This window comes from Astyanax mexicanus, chromosome 5 (assembly GCF_023375975.1).
Source record: "Astyanax mexicanus isolate ESR-SI-001 chromosome 5, AstMex3_surface, whole genome shotgun sequence".
NCBI lineage: Eukaryota > Metazoa > Chordata > Actinopteri > Characiformes > Acestrorhamphidae > Astyanax > Astyanax mexicanus.
In genome coordinates this window covers 18,395,253-18,411,975 of record NC_064412.1, presented here as the reverse complement: position 1 = coordinate 18,411,975, position 16,723 = coordinate 18,395,253, and the positions used below count along the sequence as shown (strand labels likewise).

Genomic DNA, 16,723 nt, shown 5'->3' with positions numbered 1-16,723 from the left:
TTTTTGAAACGCCAAAATACACCGTGTTCTGATAATGATCCACCTACAGTGGCAAGCAAAAGTTTAGGGACCCCTTGTCAAAATCACAGTGAACAGTTTCTAGTTTCCTAGTTTTATTGTGAGAAATTTATTAAATAAATCTATGCTATCCACACACACACAAAAAAAACTGTAAATTCCTGCAAAATAACCCCACTGCTGAAGAAAATATTTTAGTACATGATTCCTCATAGGATCTTTCATTATTTCTATAAAGCACCTAACAGGGTTTCTGTAGTAATAGCTAATTATTACATGTAATATATTACATTATTACTTTCACATGTTTAAAATAACAATAAAGGAAAAGGGTTTGAAGCAAAAAAGTTTGGGCACCCTGCATGGTTAGTACCTAGTACCATTACTGGCAATATCATAGCCTGTAAGCATGTTTTGTAGCCAACCAAGAGTTTCTTCAATTTTTCCTTGCAAAAGTCTTCCAGTTCTGTGAGATACCTGGGTCATCTTCCATGCACTGCTCTTGTGACGTCTTTCTAAAATACTTTAATAATGTTCAGATCAGGTTCCATGAAAAGCCTTCAGCTTGTGCCTTTTGAGGTAGTCTATTGTGGATTTTGAGATTTGAGAATGTGTTTAGGTTCATTATCTATTAACTATTTTGTTTATTTTATTTTATTTTTTATTTTATTTTATTTTTTTTCTCTCTTTCTCCTTTTTTCCTTTTCCTCTTTCTTAATATATGTCCTCCCTTAAGAGTAATGCAATTTTGCCGAGTGAAATAAAGTGTTAGACCTCCAATGAGGGGGGGTGGTGGCTACAAAAAAACTATTTGTAGACGTCACTCTCTTTTCAACTTCAGCTTTTTTCCAGGTGGTGTTATGTTTGCTTCCAGAATTTGCTGAAATTTTATTGGATCTATTCTTCCCTCTACCTGTAAATATTCCCTGTGCCATTGCTTACAACACAACTCCAAAACTCTAAAAAGTTCAGTCTAACCTCATCGGTCTGCAGAACATGTTTGCAAAATGCATCAGGCTTGTTTAGATGTTCCTTTGCAAACATCTGACACTGAATTTTGTGGTAAAGATAGAGGAGAGGGTTTTTTCTGATGACTCTTCCACGAAGGCAATATCTGTGCAAGTGTTGCTGAATAGTAGAACAATGTAGACCTCTCTAGTCTACTTAATCTTCCTGAAGGTCCCCAAACTTTTGTATGCCACTGTATATGCTGAGATATTCCATATGTTGCACAATATTTTACTGGGGAATGTATTCTAGTATTAGTATTTTCTGATGCTTCTAGGACAAACAGAAACCGTACTTACAAAGTAAAGTAATAGAAGCATGGCAAAAATGTAAACGCTGTAGTTTCCACAGCATATTTAAATAACAGAATTTAATGTTGTGACAGAAAGTGTTTAAAGGTCAGTGAGAATCACAGTCTTATATACTGTAGGGCAAACACAGTATGTTTAAAGACATTATTAGATAAATGGAAACCTTAAATCCTTACATAGGTCAGTAGGCCATTTCATAACAGTGCTGCTCTGCATGAAACAGCTCTGCTACAGACTCTGTCCCCTTTTTGTTCGAGGGATAATCAGTAATCCCCAGTCTTCTGATCTTCCATTCTGTGCAGGCTTGTAGGGAGCAGTACATCCTCAAGGTATTTTGGAGGGCAACACTGTAAAACGTTCTAAGTAAGAAGCAGGAGTGTGTCAGCAGTTTCAATATAGAAGAGTAGCTTGAACATTTAAACATTTAATGGCACATCTGTTACGAATCAGCTAGTTATGTTACACAATTTTATTTCATTTAAATTGTAAAAAGATAAAACTTTAGCTAGAAATGTGTATTTGATATACAGCTCTGGAAAAAATAAAAATGTTTCTTTGATTTTACCAAATTGAAAACCTCTAATCAAGATGAAGATGAATGATCACAACCATCAAACCAAGCTGAACTGCTTAAATATTTGCACCAGGAGTGGCATAAAGTTATCCAAAAGCAGTGTGTAAGACTGGTGGAGGAGAACATGCCAAGATGCATGAAAACTGTGAATAAAAAGAGGGTTATTCCACCAAATATTGATTTCTGAACTCTTAAAACTATATGAATATGAACTTGTTTTCTTTGCATTCTTTGAGGTCTTTTTTGTTATTTCTGCAATTTTTCATTTTCTGCAAATACATATGTTTGAGGAAAATTAACATTGTTGTTTTACTCTATAAACTACAGACATTTCTCCCAAATTCCAAAAAAATATTATATTCCTCAAGAACACTGTTAAACACCAGTTGACACCCAATGACAAACATTGGTTGAGAAGAAACATCAGGCCAAAGTCAAACATTGGTTAACACACATCAGGCCAATGTAGGCCCAATGTCAAAGATGGGTTGACATTCAACATCAGGCCAGTGTAGGCTCAATGTCTAGCATCTGTTGACACCCAATATGAGGCTACAGTAGGGCCACCATCAAACATTGATTGACATCCAATGTCAAGCCAAAGTAAACCCACCACCAAAACACCAGCTGACACAAATCTCAGGCCAAAATAGACCCAATGTCAGGCACTGGTTGACACCCAAGCTCAGGCCCAAATAGGCAAAATGTCAAGGATTTGTTGACACTCAAGGTCAGGCCAAAAACAGGCCCAACGTCAGGCATTAGTTGACACCCAATCTCAGGCCAAATCAGGCCCAAGGTCAGGCATTTGTTGACACCCAATCTCAAGCCAAATCAGGCCCAATGTCAGGCATTGGTTGACACCCAATCTCAGGCCAAATCAGGCCCAATGTCAGGCATTGGTTGACACCCAATCTCAGGCCAATTCAGGCCCAATGTCAGGCATTGGTTGACACCCAATCTCAGGCCAAATCAGGCCCAATGTCAGGCATTGGTTGACACCCAAGTTCAGGCCAAAATAAGCTCAATGCCAGGCAATGGTTGACACGAAACATCAGGCCAAAATAAACCCAATGTCAGTCATTGGTTGACATCCAATTTAGGCCAAAATAGACCAAATCTCAGGCAATGGTTGAAACCCAATGCTAAAGTCAAGCCAACATTGAGTCAATTTATACTTGCTATTTGGGAGATGTCTTTCAGTTGCATTTTAACTTGTTTTTTTTATTTGAAGCAGTGAAAAAACAGTGCACCTGAGTAATCAATTTAGAGAAAAACAGATCAGCTTCTCAAGTGTCATCAGACGACAAGTTTGTGGAGATAGGATGTGCTGCAGAGAGTCTAAATTAAACTTTGGCACCTGTGCCCGATACCAACACACGCTTTTGACTGACAGCTTGTTTTGAGGGGATTGCTTTGCATTCTTGCTGCTTACATGGGGTGCTCCTCTCGTCGCCATGGCTACGGAGTCAGCATGTCATATGTTTCGCTGTTGTTGTGATGGGGTGCTTTTTGGGGCTTGGAATGAGCCGATTACAAAGACACACAAATCATGTCAGGAGCAGTGGAAGGCAGTATAGTCGCTGTGACATCTGTATTGATGACGCTCTCATTAGTTTTCTGCTCAGCTGGAAGGGGAGGCCAAGGGTTGCCAAGAGTCTTCTACTGTCAAACTAACGCCACCGCTGAATTTTAAGTGCAGCCTTGTGTTCCCCAGAGTTACCACAGCTCCTGATCTTTATAAAACACTGCTCTGTTATATATCCTTGCTCATCATTCCTAGTTAATAAACCACACAAGAACTCTAGTTTGAATTACCTATTTAAGCTCTGACAATGCGTTGTTTAAAAACGTCTGCTGTGAGTTCTACAGACTGTTGGCTAAAATAATCTGATTAAAACTACACCAAAGCTTAAAAGAAGCAGCATTATGCAAAAATATTTTGTTCTACAATGCTCCCCCTACAGTTGCGAAGTATAATTCACATTTGTGCCACAGCTATACAGCTCTGGAAAAAATGAAGAACCACTTCAGTTTCTGAATCAGTTTCTCCGATTTTGCTATTTATAGGTATATTTTGAGTAAAATGAACATTTTTGTTTCATTCTATAAACTATAGACAACATTCCTCCTACAGTCCAAATAAAAATATTGTCATTAAGAGCATTTATTTGCAGAAAATGAGAAATGGCTGAAATAACAAAGATGCAGAGCTTTCAGACCTCAAATAACGCAAAGAAAACAAGTTCACAATCATAAAGTTTCAAATCAATATTTGGCTGATTAACCCTGGCTTTTAATCAGAGTTTTCGTGCATCTTGGCATTTGCTCCTCCAACAGTTTTACACACTGCTTTTGGATAAATTTATGCCACTCCTGGTGCATAAATTCAAGTAGTTCAGCTTGGTTTGATGGCTTGTGATCATCCATGTTTCTCATGATTACATTCCAGAGTTTTTTTTAATTGGGTAAAATCAAAGAAACTCATCAACTAATAAGACAAAAGTAAAAGTTATTATTTGGCAATTTTAAGGGAAATTGCTAAAACAACAATTTCTACAATACTGCTTTACAGTTGACCCACATAAACTATAAGTCATACACCTTCAGTTTTAGCGGAATTTGAACTTGCAACTTGTGGAATTTGCAAAATGCATCATAGTTCTTCATCAGCGCCCTTTTCATATTTGGTGGTCTATTTTTAGTACAGCAGTGACACTGAGGTGTTTAAAAACTGCTCCACACTCTGATACATTCATACCAGAACAACACACACTAACACAATAACACACCACGGCAAAGCTACTGTTACTTCACTGATAAATAGGGTGAAAGGAGGATAATAATAAAGTATGCAGAGAAACAGATACAGAATTGTAATTACGGTGCGGGGCAGTGGATTAATAGCTATTTTATGAAACGTGAGGAGACGAAACTCAGAGATGTGCTTTTGGATGGGAATAAAATTACCGGAAGACCACAGAGTTCAGCGAAAAACAGTAGGTGATTCAGCCTGTAATTTACTCAGAGGACGTCTGAGAAAAACACATACATGGTCGTTCCGGTTGGAAATAAAATCACAGAGGACCCCCTATAAAAGAAAATTACCCCAGGACCCCCTGAGAAACGATCAGTGGAGCTAAACATTTTTTTACAACGAGAGCAGAAACAGAGAGGTGGTCATAATATTGTGACACGAATGCATTCATGTTCTATTTATAGACTAAACCACATGTATTGCTGCAGGGTCTGGGCTAGAGAAGAACCAGACCTAAGCTGACCCACAGACTTGTGTAAACGTATGAACCCAGCTCTGTGCTGCAGATGTAGGATGAGCTCTGTGGCCTTTCACCCGTTTCCCCTTTAGAAGAAGAAGAAGGAGGAGGAGGAGGAGGAGGAGGAGAAGGAGGAGGAGGAGGAGGAGGAGGGAAAGGCAGATAAGCCCCTGACATCTGTGGTTGTGGCATCTGTTTGCTTACAGCAAATGGAAACCTGCAGGCAAGCTGTGGCACAACTTTCCCCAACCTCATTCCCTGGTTAGATGGTCTGCATGATATCCCCTGGCTCTCAGTATCTCCGTACGGGCTGGGAGCTTACGAAACAAATGACATTTAGGTAATGTGAGGGGCAATGACTAATCTTCTCTTCTTAGAAAATCTGCATATTCCTATTCCTCCAGTATCACAGTAATTCTTTCATTTGCCAGCTCTCTTTCTCCGTATGCCTGTGCTAAGTGCATCTTTCCCATTCTCTGTCTCTCTGTCCCCAGAACAGAAATAGATGTACTCATACAGCTCCTGTTATCATATTTTTAACAGACATTTTGTTACCATGTCTCTGTTCTTCCATTCTTTGTCCTTGAAGGCGAACAAGAAACACTAGCACAGCGTCGCTCCCCCTGTTCTTTGGTCAGTGTTCACCTAAGTGTTCTTCACAACACAATAACAGGAAATGCTTTCTTTGTGTTGAATGAAAAACAGCAGGCACAAATCAGCCACAGTAATGAAAGTGAGTTGTACATCATTCTTTGACCCAAAGAAAAGCTCCCCTTTTTTCATCATGAAAATAACTGCAAAATTTAGAAATATTGATTTATTTTGGCACTGCAAAGATGTACACTACGTTGTGTGTATTATTATATAATATTATAAGAGCACCAGGAGTGCCAGAAAAGCTCTGTTGAAAATGTAATTTCTGGCATCCTTCTGGCGAGCAACGATAGCTACTTGCTAGCTAGAGAGCTGAATGTCACACAACACAACTCTCATGACAGGACAGATTAATTCCCCAAACCTTTTAAGCCAATGATTTTGTCAGTATATTAGTAGTTTATTATTTGAAATAGATCCTAGGCTTTAAAGAAAACAAACAAACACAAACTATAAACTGCCAAAATCATTGCACATTAAAGAGCACAAATATTAAAGCTTAACAAAACTACTACTAAAAAGTCATTTTTCTAATTAAACAGAAATCCCAAACAAACTTCAAGGCATCATGCACTCCATTGCCATAGTGTTATAAAAATATGAAATGTAAAAGTCATTGTCTGTAAAAACTGCACATTTATGGTAACAGGGGTGACAGATAATTTCTGTTTTTTTACAAACATATTTAAAATATTTTCTTGCAGTTATAATCTTCATTTGACAGTGATATATCTGTATACAATGTTTTTGGTAGTACTTTAACATTTTTTTATTTATTTTTTTACAGTGCAGTACACATTACTTTTTTCACTCAATTTTGAAATACGTATAGCCATTGATAATTAAATGTATGGCTCATTATGTATATTACCCTCTGATGGACTGGTTCCAAGTTTAGGTGACTGTCCAGCCTTGTACCTAATAATTCTACAATTCTACTACAGCTCTGCCTGGGACAATTCAGATAAGAGAATGAATAAAGGAACAAATGAACAGTGTTCAATGTTTCTTTAAAGCAAAATAAAATTCTCCCTTTTTCACTTGTTATTCATTTGGCATGTGCCATTGACAGTATCATAATCATCATTCCTGGCTGACTGTCCTGTGCTTTAAGTGATTCTTTTTTCTGAGATTAAATTAAAAGGTCAGCATACAGTTTTTGTAATAATAAGTTCGTAGTTAAATGTCATTTCTTTAAAGCTCTGATTCAGGTTCCAAGGCCTTTAAACAGTGTGAATTACTAATGTCACACAAAGCATTACTCATAGGCTGCTAGCAGCTGATGCGAGAACAGAACAAATGATCACATTTGCTGTAATATTGCGTGTTTTTGTTCTTTGAAAAACAATAAAGTACCGTATTTTAGAAGGAGAAAGAAACACAAGGTACTGATCTGAGTTTCCTCCAAGATATGGATTATACCTCCTTCTGGTCTTAACATTTTCATGCCTACTTTACAACATCAGCAATTCAAAGCAACATTATTTAGCCTTTTATCTTAAAATTACTGAGGTATACTGAGGGGCAATTTAGAACTGGTATGCATTTTTTACATACAGCTAGAGGCGCTGCGGAGCACCGTGTAGAACAGCACAGGCAAAAAAGCACAGTAACAAAACTCGCTAGCTAATGCTAGCCAGTTAGCATAATGAGCTAACACTGAAGTAACAGCAGCTCAGCTCTGTATCATGCTGTCCTGCCTGAAAAAACATGAGAACAGAACTCGCTGCTGTTTTTGCTGCTGCTTACAGTATGAGTAACCAAAGCCCTTTTTAAATATATTAATACTGTAACTGTAAAGATTAATTTTAATGCACACTGAACTGAATGTATTTGTTAACTGAAGAAATAAGGGAATTGTGATAAACTGATAAACATCTGCTTAAATATAGTAATGCCTCTGCTGGCTTCAGTAATAACACACTGTAAATTGATATTAAACATGTGTTTTACGTGTGCAATAGAACAGAAATATTTTTTTTAAATAAACATTAAGTATTTTAGGTTAATTTATAGTGTTTATGAAAAAAAAATGATCTAGTTTTGAAAAGGAAGAGTTAAAATTGCTGCCGTATGTCTTTTTAAGGTTGTTGTAGAAAAAGAAAATGAAAGGTGGGCTACCCCCACCTCTCGTCCGGGGTACAACTCCCCTACGTGTTCGTTTGATAGAGAGTCGTAGACAGGTGGAGTGAAGTTGAAAGCAAACCAAGTATTTATTACTGAATTCAGGAGAACCAATACATACAAGACAGTTAACACCCGTCCCAGTAGAAGTTCTGACCCCCCTCTAATCTGACTCCATGTTTATACCCAAAATGACGTGAAACCTGTTGATGAGGCGTTGCTAAAATCATCTCATGTTAGCGTGCGTAATTTCACGTGTTAGTGCTCAAGTTTCACAGGTCTGACCGGACCACTAGTGTTTGGCCTTGACTGTATCCAGCCGGACAGTGTGGTATTGTTTCAAGAATTGACTGGGTCCAGTCAGACAGTGTGATATTGTTTCAGTAATTAGACAGTGCCGCCCTCCCTATGTGCGCGTGTCTTCCTCCCGCTTTGGTAGGTGAAGAACTTTGCACACAGAGAGAGAAAGGCCACACTGTTCGTCTCGAAGTCTCTTTTGTATCAATTCAGTTCGTACAGAGTGCACTAGCTGATGATTGATGGCCGTTAGTCAGAGACATGCAGTTGAGCAAAATGCTTCAAGCATAAGCTACACGCATCACACAATGAATTCCATATATTATATGTTACTGTGTTAGTAGCGCGTGGTTAGTCCGCCATATAATAGGTCCTATGTGTTAGTATACGCTTTATGTATCATGTGGGTTAATTTGTCATAATAAGGTTGGTGTTAGTCACATGCTTGATCAAACAGTGTTTTACTATATATGTAAAGAATATATTGTGATTATTGGTTAATCTTTTATATAAATGCGTGTAGAATACACTGAGAGTAATAAAAATGATCAAATACAATGTGAGTATTGGTTATGCATATAAAATACAAGGTTTCACACAATGATTATGTAATTATAGATACTAAGATAAGTCATCATAACTGAAAGATATTTGTCAATACACCCAAAGTATAATAAACAGTTACTCTTCAAGGTCTATGATTTATATTCTTCAGCTGTTTTTCTGATAATAAAGTCTGATTTCTTCATATGTTGTATAATTTTTTGAGACAAAATAAAAACAATAGTAATCAAAGCCTTAACTTAAAGCCTTAGTGTTTTATATAATATGTACTCCTAACAGTACAGTAAGTCAAAAACCTATATTAAAGCCCATTCAAGCAAAAAAATAAACATATAAATAATAACAATAAGAAATACAGCGATATACCGTGAAAATCTTGCAAAATACCTTTATATGCATTTTTGGTCATACCGCCCAGCACTAGGAGAACAGCATCTCTGCTGTCACTTTCACTAATGTGAAATCATCCTGTAATATTTCTCTACTGTATCAGTCATCACATTTTTTTCATATACGTTGATAACTCTGTATTGCTTAGCTTGTCCAGAAATGCATGTATTGTGCTTTAGGGATGGCGAAAACATTAAATTACAGTTCCTGACTGTAGGGGGAGCCAAGAGCAAGAAATATCCATTTTTACATAATGCTGCTTAAGAAGATTTCTTCAAGTTGAAGGTAAATCAAGGACCACACATGCAAAATAATATACCCTTTTTAAGCATTTTTCTTTCTGTCCATTCTCTTGGTGGGTTTGTGTAGTATCTAGATTCCAAAGAATGTGCCAAGTAAATAGAACTAAAGAAGGAAGACCTGATCTATTTAAAGAATCAAAATATCTCAATACGACTGGCCATCCTAAATAAAGTGAGACCACATGAACGATTTACTGTGATTGTCTTCTAAAAGCATGGTTAAATTTCACCACAGTGGTCTTAAAAGGGACATTGGGCTGTGGTGTTTAACCTGTCTTACATATGCATCCTGACAGCTAGGTGTTTTGTCTGCCTGCGTCCACCGTCAGGGGCTGCAAACCGAGGCCTGTCCCAGACAAACGGGAGTGAAGGTGACACAGTGTCTGCTCGGCCTATCACTGACACATCTCGACAGCATACAACATGTTTTCCACTCCGTCAGCACCACTCCATCTGTCACAGTGATAGATCTAAGCAGTCAGAGCTCTTTAGTAAAGGTACATTTGACGCAGCACAGACTGCTGGCCTCATGCTTGATTCATTCCACAGGAGAATCATAGCAAAGCAGGGGAAACAGAGGAGCACACGAGTGTTTCTTAACACATACGTACAAAGAACACAAAGAACTGGAGTGGATTAGCGGCTGAAGCACTCTTGACAAGAACGTTCTTGACAACTTACTTACTGCAAGAAGGAAGAAGAAAACAAAGGATAGAAAACACAGATAAAGCTGCATTTCCATCCAAAAGACTTTTTCAAACACTTCAAACTCTTTGCTGTGTAAGCTAGGAAAAAAAAATCCTTTAACTGTAGCAGAAAAATGATTTGTCTTTTAGGGGAAAATTACAATGAAAAAACAAACCAACATGAACAACAGCAACACAAGAAATGAATAAATTATGTTAGAGTCATGTAGCTGCTACAGCAAACACAACCCACACACTAGCGCACTAAACAGAGTGTCCCAAATACTGCACAATAATTAATAGTGCATTAATTAAAGGGGACATATTATACCTCTTCTTAGAATAGGTTAGAACAAGTCTATTGGCAATATTAAAAAATGTTAATCCTTTGCACAAAACAAACTCACAAAAAGTCCCTTCCAGAATGAGCCATTTAAGGGCTCTGTCACTTATGCAAATAAGATGCACTTATGCAAATAAGATGCTTAATATGCTTATTGGTTCATGCATGCTAAACTGCGATAGAAGCACAAAAGCCATCTAATTCTGCTGTGTACTGTCAAAGGTTCTCAAATAAAATGACCGAATGGTAGACTTAAACTGATCTAGTGGGTGGGGCTTTCTTATGACATCACAATTCGGGAGAAATCCGAACGGCTCATAGAAGCACAATATGACTCCTGACACTTTCAAACTTCTTCGATTTTTTGCACTTGAAGTGTTTATAGGGGCAGTTGAAATACAAAAGCATGCAAAAAGTGAGTAGTCCCGTATAAAATGCAGACATGTTCTGTATGTAATGAAGGAAAAAAAAACAGCCAACAAAACCAGTAAAAAGGTGTGACTGGAGTTTAGGATGAGACTGGAAGGTTCTCAAACAGCTTATCAGGATCAGACTGCCAAATCCAGTTTGATTTTTGATAGTATAAAAAATGTAAATTATGTTTTTTAAATTACTGATCAATCAAAACCTATGCAAAAAGGATTTTCTAAATGAATAAATGAAAATCTAGCTTAGATTTATTTTAATGTAGATGATATCCTGCCTCAACTTCCTGTGTTTGGTTCATAAATCTGAACCTTCTTGAAAAGTGTTTTTACACTAAAGAAAAACCAGAGCATGATTAAGCTAATCTTGATTGAGACTGCTTCTTTTGCATTTGAATGCCAAATCTCTTCTGTGTGGGACCTATTAGCACTTTTTCAGCACTGTTCTGGTTTGCATACTTAATTCTGAACCAGTTCGCTGTGTTACCACCAACATAAGAAGATTTCGGACCAGGAACGATTGCAGTTCGCAGTGAGAACTGAAGAATACTAGGTTCTTCAGCGCAAACCGTGACCGCTTCTGTTCACAGTCACTGGGATCTGTCCTCTGTTGATGACATATATGTGACGTTTTGACGGTTCCACTAAAACTGGTGAAACCGTGGGCTGGTTTTCTGAAAAGCAATATGGTTCTTAAGAGCCCGAACAGAAATGGTTCAAAAACCTGAGTTTTTTTGGTGGAAAAGCGCTCTATGCCTCATCTCCAGCTCTTCTTCTTGTCAGACAGGTTTTTATTGTCTTGTTGTGTCCTGTTGTTCATTATATCATACTCTATGATTTTTAGTCAACCTAAACCTTGTGTCTTCTCATGAATCTCATTAAGTCTCTGGGGGCTGAATATGTGAAAATGGCTCCAACTAAGTTATTATTGGCTTGTTTTGTTGGTCAGAAGGAAAAAACAATGGAGCTGAAAATAATGAGCATGATCAGATTGCAGACCACGTCTACATAATCACATCACTTGTAAGACATCTATAAACATTTGGTGCTTTGGGCTACACTAGTATGATCGGAGACCCAGATAAAGTTAGTATTGTCATTTTTGTAGGCAGAAAAAAATACCATTATTTCCGGTCTACATTTCATAAATTGGCAGATTCATTACTGCACGCTTCCCTTATTTATAATTATTGTGACGTACTGTCTGTCTCCTCGTGACTGGATCTAAACTGAAATGACTTAAAAGAATTTAAAAGCATGCTAAGGTTACTTTTGAGTTGGTTTAAAAAGAAACCAAAAGCTGACACCTAATTATCAGAAGCAAATATTATCTGAGTCACTGAAACACATCTGTTCCTGTACTGGTACAGATTTAATTTAATTAACCAACAGCCGTTCTTGTATTTTCTTTCTCCATTTATATGACTCACCATGTGTAAAGATGATACACGGTTTTGTAAGAGGTGACAAACATCTGATGCTGTTTTCAGGCCTGTTTACCAGCGGACTTCTAGTATTTCTTGTTCTCATTCAGGATTTAGATTGCTGCTTTACATTATAGCAAACAAAATACATTTTTACTGATCCATATGTGTTTTGACAAACATTTAGAAAACACCTTTACGAATTTCATAATGCCAACAAGTGAAAACAGCAAAACTGAAGATATAATGATTTTGGTAGCCTTCGTCAGTTAACAGTTGGTGTCAACTAATTGACACATATTAAGACATTAGTGATCATTTCAAGATTTTTTATTAAAGTTTGATTTGTTTTATTACTAACAGCTTTAACTAGTGCCAACTAATAATTAGTTAATGATTAGTTAATAACTATTTAACCATTTTTTTTACTGTCAAAAGTACTGTTATTTGTGAATTTTCTATTCTATTTTTTTTACTTTGGCATCAACAATTCACACGTCTGGTACAAAATAAACAGTCTTATTCAAATGTTTAGGCATCCCTAGTCAAATTACATGTTGAACTAACTTACTATACGTATAACTAATTTCACATTAAAAAAATAAATATAAAAAAATAAATATGCTCTAATTTGCCCTAATTATGCAGAATTTTTGTTTATATTTTATTGAAGAAATGTGTTGTGCTGGACGATGAGCTTAAAGCATGATTTGGTCATCTTTTTCCTTTGGATTGTGTTGTTTAGGTGGCGTCTAAGTTGATTATTGCCAGAATGGAGATATACTTCATTTTGAGTGAGGGTTTCATTTTGTTGTTGGTCTTTTATGGTCAGAGTGTTATTCACACCCCTGAGTTTGGGGTGGTGGGTGGAGTCACTGCCTGTTGTACCATAATTTTAGAAAGAATTACTGCTCACTGGCAGTTGTTTTTGTGCTCTGTCTCTCAGATTTAAGAAAGTTGTTTAGTAAAAATATGGAAATATGGCCCATTATGAGTTAAAACAAATTAACTTTTCATAAACTGAACAATTCATTCATCTGCTTCAAATGAATGTGTTTTATCCCTGACTCTGTTAACCCAGTTTATACCAGTTGTTAAGACTGCAGTCCAGATTATCCGAACAAAAAAAAATACTATTCTACTATTGTATCCGTCCTTTAGCTTAGTGTGTGCAGACAAAAGTGTTATTTGTCAAAAATCAAAAATCCCTGAAGAAATAAAAAAGGGAAATGTATGTAGTGCAGCATTGTCTGGGGGGAGAAAAAGTCTGGAGTTTTGGTAGGGAATGTATTTCCCTTGAAGTTTAGGAGAGAATGAGGCTCATATCAACGGTCATCACTCAACAGCTCGGTGAAGGATATGGGGTGACAAAGATCATACTTATCCAAGCAGCTTTGTGTCCTCAGTTTAATTCAATTTCCTGAACAGGAGTGAAGAACAGCTCTATCAACACTGAAATCACACCTCAGTCCACTCAGTTCAACTGCTGCTCCTACTGGAGTTTAACTTCGCACTTTCTGTTGTCTATTGGTTGTTTTTGTACTGGAAGAATGCCTGTTTTGGTCCTAAGCTGGCTGTGACTCAGGTTTGTATCCTATGGGATGGTGGGTGAAATAAGTAGTTGGACTATAAAATATCAATGCACTACATGTTGAATGAATTAAGATAACACAACTTAAAAACTGTAAACATGTAGGATCACTTATGCTGATTAATTCAAACACATTTAAAAGTGATGATACAGATACTTGGTAGCCGTGGTAACATTTTCATTGCTGCTAAGAGTGGCTTTATGTTGGCAAACTGTTACAATGAACACTAATGCAAAATTATGCAATCATAAAAAAAAATCAATACAAAATGCCCTGAAATTGATTTAAAAACGCGTTTAGGTTTAATTTTCGGCTGCTCCTACTCCTGACATTATGCGTCCACTTGCCACTGCAAAAAAAGTCCATCTAGGCCACCGTACAGCAAGCTAGTTAGTTAGCCAGCTTCATTTATCTGAATAGACTTTGCTAGCATGGAGCAGGGGAAGAGCGAGATTTAACCTGTGCCGTCGTTGCTAAAAGCCAGTTTTTGGGCACAATTTGGATTTTACAATGTCCCAGGGAATAGAGAGCTTGACATGAACAGAATTGTTTGCAAGCAGTGTAAACTGAAACTGAGGTATTTCAGAAATACGACAATCACCCTGAGCTAAAAGAAGCTGAAAAGCAGCCAAAAGCAGCAGCAGACCAGCGAACTCTGGAGCAATGAAACAAACTCCCCGCTGTGAAGATTTCCCACTCCATTTACTACCATATAGCTCAGTCGAAGGCGAGGGCTTTAAGTTCATGGTTAATATGCTGGACTCAAGGTACATTTTACCTTCACATAGATATTTAACGAAAAAGTAGTGCCACAACTCTACAGTGAAACAAAGGATAAAGTGGGAGAAGCTAATTAATGCTGATTAATGCTGACAGACCAGCACATGTGACCTGTGTTTAAGATTTAAGTTGCTGTATGTGTTATATTTAAGGCTAAGTTTTGAAAATGTATGGTTAAGCTAAGGTTATGTTTAAAAGATTAACAAAAAAAATAAATATGAAATGTTGCAATAAGATTTGATACAATAAGAAACCTAAAATTATTGTTTTAAATTAATGTTCTATTTGATTAAATTGTCATTTCATCTTCTCAATCAGATCATTTAAACTAAATTATAGACCATTTGAATAAAAAAATAAAAAAAATCGTGCCGGAAACGAAAATAGTTTCTGAATCGAATCATGACCTCAAAAATCACCAGACACTGAGAGATTTGCACCCCTACTGGGCAGTTTAAAATGTATACTTTGAATCCAGTCCATTCCTGGCTTTGTTTTTGCTAGGAGTTAAAGATAACAGTAAATATTATTAATTTGGCCAGTTACTGTCACATCTACCAAAAATAACAAAGTCCGGATTGAAAGACAGCTGTTTAAGTAGCTTGAATACAATTAATGCTGCTAGCTCACTCAAATCTTAGCTCAAAATTATTTAACAGTTAAAGTTGAAAGGGTTTCAGGCAACTGTTTTTCTCAAACCACTTAAGGAATTTACTACATAAATTACATATGTATTTTATCCCAAACTTGGTTCAAAATCTAAATGTCAGAAATGTTGTATTTAACTGAGAAAATAAATTTGGTTTATATGGATAAAAATGAAGTATAGCTCTTGTGTTGAATTGCAGGCTCATAGTCTGCACTCCAGCTTATCCACACACACAGACCCACTTCTGTTCTCCTGAGTTTGGGCTGCTGGAATGACGTCTGAAAAGTGCAGCTGTTTAAAATGCAGTCATGTGGCCATGTTTGCCACAGACTATTACCCACAAGTTAGCATGTTACTGCCAGTTCAACTTTTCCTTTACGCGCAGTCAAACGACAGCCTTATCAAGCTGAAAGCTGTTGTTTTCACAGCATCAGAGTCTCCAAACTCAGTCAACGGGAAAAGCAATGCAAGCACAAAATGGTACAAAGTGAATGAAATATTTAGCTTCCCTTTATTTTAAAGGATGAGGATTCAGTTATAATATAAACAAAGAAAAAGTCATTCATTCAAATTTACTGGGAATACATGCAGATGTTCAAGGCCATGACACCCAGTCATTAATGCAGTAGATGCATCTGTAAAAAGTGCAATAATAACACATTTAATTTGATACACTGATTTTACATATATGCTGGTATGACACAGATACTTAATCATTACTTGCATACACAAGAAGGTATATTCTGGCATGGCTCTGCCCACATCTAATTAAATTTGCCGCTGGTGGTTTGGGGATTAAGAGTGTCTTTATGGAGCTTTGTGACAAACAAATTAGTTTGAAGAGTACAATATTGATTCGTAATTCCCACACCTTTCCCATTGGCCCCTGGTACCATCTATTTGCATACTGGGCAAGGCTTCCCCTCCTTTCACTTACCACCAATGTGTACTCATTTCCCCCAGGCAACCATATACTATGTGTATACTTAAAATAAACATAATTATTAATAGTGTTTGTCTAGCCTCAGTGTAAAAGACTATAAGAGCAAATTACCATGTGTTGCTTTTGTGGAACAAATGTTACAAATAGGCCTGTCACAATAATTACATTACTGACTTATCGAACAGTAAATGGACGCTACCTCAATAATATTTGATAATTGTGGTATCGTCTATTGTGTTTATTTGAATGTTTGTTTACATATATAACAGAGAACAATATTTTAGCCAGTCATGCTGTAAAAAAAAAATCTTCAATAACTGTAACTGCATGCACAGGTAAAGAAAAGAGTATAATTTTCCCAAAC

General features: G+C 36.8%; 1 long non-coding RNA gene across 1 annotated transcript in view; it reads right to left on the bottom strand.

Annotated features, from left to right (window-relative positions):
• Nucleotides 1-1,159: 1,159 nt before the first annotated feature.
• The window catches only part of LOC111193782 (uncharacterized), a 31,988-nt gene continuing 16,424 nt past the window's right edge, over nucleotides 1,160-16,723 (bottom strand). Inside the window, exon 4 of the long non-coding RNA XR_002650724.2 lies at nucleotides 1,160-1,696. This is a non-coding gene — a long non-coding RNA (uncharacterized LOC111193782). The remainder of the gene's footprint in view (nucleotides 1,697-16,723) is intronic.